Raw genomic sequence first — 8,235 nt, forward strand, 5'->3', positions numbered from 1 at the left:
CTGGGCCTGCTTAGAAAACAGTTGAGCAACAGAGTGATGGAACCACTCTGGAGAGGGGCAGAGATAACTCACCTGCAGGGGAGGAAAACCTGATGAACTGGTCGCCATAACTCCGGGTGTGCCTCCCAGGCCCTGAGGGGCTGGTCCAGGCTCAATGAGCACCTCCCAGAGGTTAGACAGTCAAGGGACGCCTGATGCGTGGATTATCATTATGGGCGACTTCTATTTATGGCTGTACTGGGTCTTAGCTGTGGCACACAGGGTCTCTGTTGCCTGATGTGAGACATCTTTGCAGCTTGCAGGATCATTTGTTGTGGAATACGGGGTCTTATCTGCAGCATGTGGGGTCTAATTCCTTGGCCAAGGATCAACCTGGGCCCCCTGAATTGGGAGCTCCGAGTCCTAGCCATTGGACCACCAGGGAAGTCCCATTACAGGGGACTTTTTGAGACAGCATTTCTGGTATGGATTTGAGCAGGGCGCAAGGCTGAAGAGAGGAGGGGCTGTTTCAGGGTCTGAGGAGACCCTTTCACTCCAGAGAAAGGACGGCCTACAGCTCTTACCTATCAAGGAATGACCCTGGACAGCCCAAGGAAGTTTCCTACCTGCAGAACCTGGCCAGGTGCGCCAGGGCTGGGTGGGGATGTGCTGAATGGTCACGAAAGTGCTGGGGAGCAGCAGGCTGGGAGCTGGAGCCCTGGGTACCTACCCCAGTGCTGTGCTGACTGCCCCCGTGGAGGCTTGGCACTCATCAGTAAAATGGAGGGGTTTCTCCCCACCTTCCTGCCTCGCCTGAAGCCACTCGGAGGGGGACATGAGCTATGCATGTGATGGTCAGAGCAGACTTGCGCCAGGAAACTTGGGGTCTGGAGGGTAGCTGCTTTCCTGGCCAAATGACCCCCTTCCTCTCTGTTCCAGGATGTTCGATTCCCCCTTATCCACCATGGTCACCATGTGACCTGGTCCCTTACTTTCTGGCTTGTCTCTGGACTCCCCCGCCCCCCAGGTAACACAGGCTCACTCAGGACCAGGCAGCTGCATGTTACTGTTACCTCTCCTATGCCCAGCATAAGGCCTGGGCAAGAGATCATCCTCCAAGTCCCCAGGTGAAGGCTACCTAAGCAACGGACTCTGCCTCCTCCAGGGGGATTTGATCTTGGAGGGGCCCTGGAGGCAGGGTACTGCTGCCCATCATGGTGTTAAGAGGCTATAAAGAGCCCAGGTGGGGACATCCATTTGATCCCTGCAGACAGGTAAAATGGGACTCAGAGGTTCAGTGAATTGGCCAAAACAAATCAGCTTCCAGGCCAGAACGGCCCAGCCACAGGGCTTTAACTAACGCCTAGGCAAGGGGGCGTGTGTGCACACGCTGTCTGCCGTGAGTGCGAAGCTGTGGGCATCTGGTGGTGGAAGGAAAGCCAGGTAGGTGACGCTGGGTGCTGCTGACGCCTGTCCTGCCCGAACCCCACCATCTTTGTCTTGATTTTCCTTCCTTGTGGTAACTCTTGGAGACCCGGAGATGGCCCCGGGGCCCCATGAGCCTTCCTGCCTCTAGGCTCTGAGACCCGAAAGAAAATCAGGTATCCACATGCCCCACATCCTGGGTGCCTCCCTGGCTCTCAATACTTTGCACTGTTGTGATGACCCCAGGGCAGGGAGGGACCCAGAAGGGACCTGGAGCCCTGGTAGGGGTAGGCCTTCTCCGTGAGTCTCCCTCTCTGCAAAAAGCTGTGTAGACACTGTTGCCCCGGGAGTGAGGGGTGGATCCTTCCAAGACGTGCCTGCTTGGCTCCAGGTTCTGTGCTGGAGCATCCGCACTCCTCTGCATCTCTCTGGTCCCAATAATCCACGCAGGGATGCATCTTTGTTTTCATTTTGTAGATGAAGAAACAGAGGCACAAACAGATGAAGTTAATGTGCCTGCAGTCCTCTGGCCTGTAAGTGGCTGAGCTGGGATTCAGACCCAGGACTTGGAAACAAGCTGGCTCCTTTTGAGCAGGATGTGATGAGCGGTAATTGAGCTAAGGAGGGCTGCTCCGCTCTGCATGCCCCCAGCCAGATTCTGACCACATCTGGTTGGCCTCCCTGGGCCTGGGACTTCCTGGGTTTGCTTTCGAGGGACCAGGGAGAGGAACCTATGAGAAAGCAATAGCAGGGTGGGAGCAGAGGGCAGGGTGGGGACCTGGGCAGGCATGCCAGCAGCTGGAGGGGGCCCAGGTGGAAGCAGTCAGCATCCTTGGGGCACTCACCCTCTTCAGGGTGGGTGGGTGGGAGGGTAGGGGACTGGGCTCTGTGAAGTAGTGGCTTCTCCGCAGCTCCAGCCCCACCCCAGCCCCTGGACTCTCAGGCCACAGTGGGCTCTGGATGGTCCGTGGTGGAGCCCGGCCATGAACTGCGCCCAGCTGGGCAGCCAGCTGTAGTCTGGCTGGGTTCGAGGAGGGATGACAGGCTGGAGGTGAGTGGGGAGAGTGGAGAGAGGCTGTTTGACCTTGAAACTAAGTGTACCAAAGCAATGGACATAACGGCCTGGGAACTGGCAACTCAGGCACTCTTTTATTGTTTAATTTCACTTACTTTTTGAATAAGTGATACACTCCTGTGGGTTAAGAAGAGGGTATACGGGGGAAAGTCTTCCTCCAGCCCGTGTCCAGCAGTGGGGCTTCTCTTCCCAGAGGTAACCGTGGTGACTGCGTGTCCGTCCAGAGGTGATCTAATCTGTGCAGACAGATTTGTAGAGACAGTATTTTAAAACGTGTTTGTGTACATTTGGGAACTAACGTTAAGTGCATCACTTTTTCACTTAACTCTGTGTATCTTGGTAATCTGTATATAAAGAGCTATATAAAGAGGTATATAAAGAGCTTCCCTCATCTTTAATTATGACTGGGTAATATTCCATTCTATGGATGTACTGTTATTTTTTAAGAAAATATAAAGTTAGGTAGAGCAATCTACATACAGCGAAGTGCACAGATCTTCAGCGGACGACACAATGATAATGTGTGTGTGCAACCACGTGACCACCATCCGAAGAGAGACTTGTGCACTTTCCTGGAAAGTTCCTTTATGCCCCTTCCCAGTTAATACCCCTCTCAAGGAGTTACCATTATTCTGACTTACATAACTGCACCTTGAGTTCCTTGTCTTAAAAGGAACTCAGGTCCTGCTGGAGCTCACTCACTTGTGAGTTGTGAGGATAACACAGTTATCTAGGGTAGTGCTTGGTCCAGAGAAATTGTCCAGCAGAGGATGGAGGTCAGGGTTATCATACAGAAGTCCCTGGTCAGTGGTCTTTCTCCCGCCTCTGCCTGGGCTCTCCAGTTACCTCCGCATCCCACTGCCCGCCTCGCCCCCCACCCCCACCCCCAACACACATTCTCACTCACACACCGTCTAGCCACCGATAGAGACCAAGAGGGTCATTGTGCAAAGCCCAGGCCGCTTGAATGGCTCCATTGTTCCTGGGCTGAGTTCCCAGAGCCAGCCGGTGCAGCGCTGACCAGGGCTGGGCTGTGCAGTGTGAGGTGCCCACGGGCCGCTGGCCAAGGGCTGACCACACCCGGCAGGACACCCCTCCTCCCCTCCTCCCTCGGGGAAGGAGGGGAGGAGCCACAGTCTTCCCAGTTTGGCCTGAGGGCCAGGCAGGGGAGCCCAGAAGACACTTCCTGGTCTCCGCTCAGCCTCCTGGCTCCTGAAAGACCAGCCCGGCAGGTGGTGGATTCTTGAGCTGGCATCTCATGTTGGGGGCAGATGAGGAGTGGGGACCAGGTAAGGAAAGGGGACGTGGACGCTGAATGCTTTCTTACCCCTCCTCCCCTCCTGGGGTCAATGGACGCGGACAGCCTGGGAGTCTGGAGGAAGCGGCCCACAGGGATCTGCCTGGAAGCAGCCCCTCTCGAGGCATCTCCCCCCTGGGAACTGGCCCCGGAGGGCAGGCCTCATGGTTGCCTCGGGGTCAGACCTTCCCAGACGGAGACTTCTGCATCCTGGCATGAAAGGTGAAGCTGCACCCCTGCTGAGCTTCTCCAAAATTCCTGGGAGGTGAGGCCTCAGGACAGCCCCAGCATTGATCTCCTGGCATCTACCTGTCTACACCCTCCAATGCCCACCCGTGAGATGCAGTGTGGGGCCCACCTTTGCCCTGCTTGTCACCATACGCCAGCAGAGAATGTGACCTTCTCAGCACCAGCCAGGGCTGGGGAAGTGAGTCTCAGGGGCTAACGTGAGGTGAGTCCTCATGAGCAAGAGGAAGTGCGGGCCTGTGAGGAGTGAGAGGCAGAGGGCAGGAGCTGGCCAGGAGGCAGGTGAGGGGGTGGGGGCCTGGGGAGTAGGGGAAGGGCTTACCAGATGGAAATCCCAGGCTTTCTTAGGGCTTGGCTCCTTTCTGCTTCAAGAGATCAGACTGGCCTTCCCTGGCTGTTTGAGGTAACCTATGTCCCCAGAGTTGGGGCCAGGGCACCTGGTGGCCTCCCATAGTACCAGGATATGCCCTTGCTTACCTCCTGGGCCCAGACACTGCCCCTCCCTCCCTAATCCTGCCAGCTTGGGCACCTGCCTCTCAGAGCTTGGGCCTCTGCACCTGTCCCTGGCCTGGTTCCGAGCTGGACCTTACACCCTGGTCTGAACTGCCGCACCCAGGGACTGAGGCTTCTGTAGGCAAGAGCTGAGGCGCAAGGCCAGCCCCGCCAGGGGCCCGCCTCATCTGGGTCAGCCTCTCTGGCCATGGTAACATGGAGGCCTGGGCATGACCTGGGATGCGGGATTTTGCTGCAGCCCACCACCCTGCACCATCCACTCCCAGTGCCCATCACCTCCCCCACCCCAGGACCTGTTCACTGTACTCTTGTTTTCCTATCAGACGTGCGGATGCAGCCCACCTCAGGCCTTGTTTGCCTTTGGTCAGTCTGTCCGTCTCCCCCAGGTTTCTGTGACTGGGGGTCCTGGGGTCTGTCCTGGGGTCTTCCCTGGGTGGGGAGCCAGAGGTGGAGGCCCTCTCCAGGTGACCACAGACTACGACGGGGGCCCCTCTCCACCCCACCAGCAAGGAAGCTCTTGGAAGCACCTAGGGAGACACTGGATCCCAAGAGCGCACCCTCGTCTATCTTCAGTCTGGGCCTCCGGGATGAGTGTGGCAATGGCTGCAGAGAGGCTCAGGGCAGGTCAGCTTCTCCATTGACCTCTTCCTCAGAGGCGGCTCCTCCAGAAGGAAGTGGCCATCTGGCCTTCTGTGACCTCTTCCTTCCTCCCAGAAACTGGGGAGGGGGGGAATCGGGTGACACTTGCCTTGGCAAGATCTGGGCTGGACTGAGTGAGGCCAGAGGAAGGAAGACGGAGCCTGCAGGCTGGGATACGGCCTGAGTCAGTCAGCGGAGGATCGAGACAGACCCCTCCTGCCTTCCGCCCAGCAGGCCCAGCAGGGCTGGAGCCCTGGGGTGCCCGGGTTGGTCCTGGTAGCAGGTGTGTTGCGGCTTGGCTACCTCCCAGAAATAAATCGCTTAGTTCCCCTGTTTCCTGCCTCCACTAAGATATGTTGGCATCCCCTGATTTACTTCTGTAACTGGAGGAGAGGGACTGTCTGTTGGGAATAGGTTCAAGAAGAGGAGGAATCAGGAGGGAACAGGGCTCCTCCCTGGCCCCTTGGCTGGCATTTGAGGCCCGGGGTTAGAGGTTGCAGCCACCAGCAGGACAAGCTCTTCGCAGAGAAGTTTTGGGAAACTTAGGGTGCAAGTCGTTACGTTTCAGGGCCCTGGGGACCTACCTAGGACCCCTGTGCTGGGGAAGAGGCTGCTCTTCTGGCTCCAGCAGCCCAAGGACTGGGGCTCTGGGAGCATTAGGAGTCACCTCTTGGCCTGGCCATTAGCTTCCCTGCAAAGGTCAAAATCGGGGAGACATGGTACGTGGTGGGGGCACTTCAAGTAGCCTCATGGCCTTTGGCAGGTTCTAGAGCAGGAGCAGACAAGACAGATGGTCAGTGGTGACCGCAGTGGTCAAGCTGGTCTGGGAGCCACACAAATTCCCTTTGAGAGGTTCAGAGACACTTTAGGTGGGACAGTAGGGCGACCTTTCAAGAGGCTTCAGCTTAAGGATCTGACAGGGCAGGAAAGGGAAAGAACAGGAATAAGTTTTGGCCAAAATGATACATTCTGAATCTAGAATCTCATGAGACCTGGTAGTGGGCCCGGTGACCTGTGGGCCTGGTGACCCACGGGGTTCTTATGAGAAAGAAATGGGGTCACGTATTCCTCAGGAAGCTAAGGTTCCAGGTAAGGTCCTCAAATATTTGTCTTATTTCAACCACAGAGAAGCTGAGGTCCTTTGATTCATCTAGAAGAGGAATTCATCGAGAATAAGACTTCATCTAGGACAGGGCAGAACTGGGGGAAAAGAGATAGCTAAGAGACCTTTCCTTCCAAGAGCTGGAGACCCACTCACTCCAACTCACTTCCTACGTGGCCTCGGCTAAGTTGATTAAGCTCTCTGGGCCTCAGTTTGCTGATCTATGAAATGAGGGAGTCAGTTCGGTTCGCCTCTGAGGCCTCTTCCAACTCTTATCATCCAATGGGCCTCCCCTTTCGCATCACCCATGGGGAAACTGAGGCTCCAGAGGACGGGTCCATGGGGCCTTGCCGCCTCCGCCCAGGCTTTTCAGGTTGGAACTTTCTCTACAGGTGCTTCAGGCTCTCAGGCCTGAAGTCCGGGGCCAGCCAGGAGTCATCTTCCACGCCCTCGCTGCCTTGTCAGCGTCCCTGTGAGACAGGGCAAATTGAGGATCCCTGCCGCAGATCTTAAATCAGAGCCTGGGCCATCAATCTCTCGGAACAGACTGAAATAACCAGGTGGGTGGCACAGACTGCCACCACCTGGACAGTGAGGGATATTAAAAAGCTGAAATCTTGAGCCCCCAGATCCCTTAAGCAATTTCCCCAAACCCCAGGGACCTGCGCTCTGAAGGGAGAACTCGTTTTAAGAGTTCCCTGGGAAGGTCTGGGGGCTCCATTTCAGGAAGCCCCTGTGTCTGGGGGCTTCTGAAGGCCCCAACCCCTGCCACCATCCTTTCCAGCCCATTCAACCTGCCATTCCTCCCTGTAGGCACCCTCCCTAGAGTCAGGCTGGCAGTGGCGGGGCCGCTGAAAGGTTCGCAGGTAGAACCAACTAGCCTGCTTGCTCAAACGCTGGCTCTGCTGCTTACCAGCTCTGCACACCCGGGCAAGCCGTTTAACCTGTTTGGCTCTCAGTTTCCTCATCTCTGATATGGGAACGCTCACACCTCCTTCACAGAGTTGTTCTGATGAAACGAACTAATCCACACAAAGTAATACTGTGCCCAGCACAGGGAAGACCTTGATTGTTAGTCATTAATGTTAATCTTCCTATATTATTCCACAAATGAGCTCCACCCAGCAAGCCGCTGCTGCCTCTCACAGGCTCTCCTGCTCTTTTGCCTTTTTTTACACCCTATCCATCCCTCAAGCCTCAGTTCAATGGCCTCTTCCTCCAGGAAGCCCTCCCTGAATGGCCCTCCGAGGCTCCATTTTCCTCCGACTTCCAAAGCTACGTTTTGCACTCCAGTCACATTTGTAGCAACTGCTTTTGGCTCCTCCGCTGGGATCCAAATGCCCTGAGCAAAGGCCTGTTTTCTCCCTCCTCTCTTCCCCTGTAGCATCTGCCACAATGCTGCACACACAGTAGGCTCTCACAAAACACTCATGCTTGTCAACTGGGAGATTCCAGGAAATGAAACAGAATCCCGGTGTTCCTGAGACCAGGTCTTTTGTCTATTTTTAGAGTTTAGTCTTCAAAAAAAAAAAAAAAAAATTCCGAATTCCACTCCGTCTTTGCATTACAACCCCACCAATCTTTTCATGTCGGCCAGAGGTACATTTTCTTCCTCTCCACTCGAAACACACTAGAATTTGAAAAATGAGGCGCTGGATCTGAGAGGGTGAGATAGAGGAGGTGCTCTCTAAGCCCCCGACTCTTCCTGTCAGGCTGAAGACGGTGGGGACGGATTAGCTCTGGGTGAAAGGGAAGGTTCTGATGGCTCAGCTCTGGCCTCTTGGAAACTGGTTTTCCAGAGGGATGAACGGGGTTTTGAAACACGGAAGTCCTTGCTCCTGGTAGGTCAGCACTCCCGCTGGGCATCCCAGAGCACTGCCACTCCTTGGGGGAGCACGTAGGGAAACAGGTCTGATCAGCTTGAGGTGGAGATGGAGGCTTGGGGCTACCATCCTGGCT

The sequence above is a fragment of the Capra hircus genome, chromosome 15 (assembly GCF_001704415.2).
Source record: "Capra hircus breed San Clemente chromosome 15, ASM170441v1, whole genome shotgun sequence".
Lineage (NCBI taxonomy): Eukaryota > Metazoa > Chordata > Mammalia > Artiodactyla > Bovidae > Capra > Capra hircus.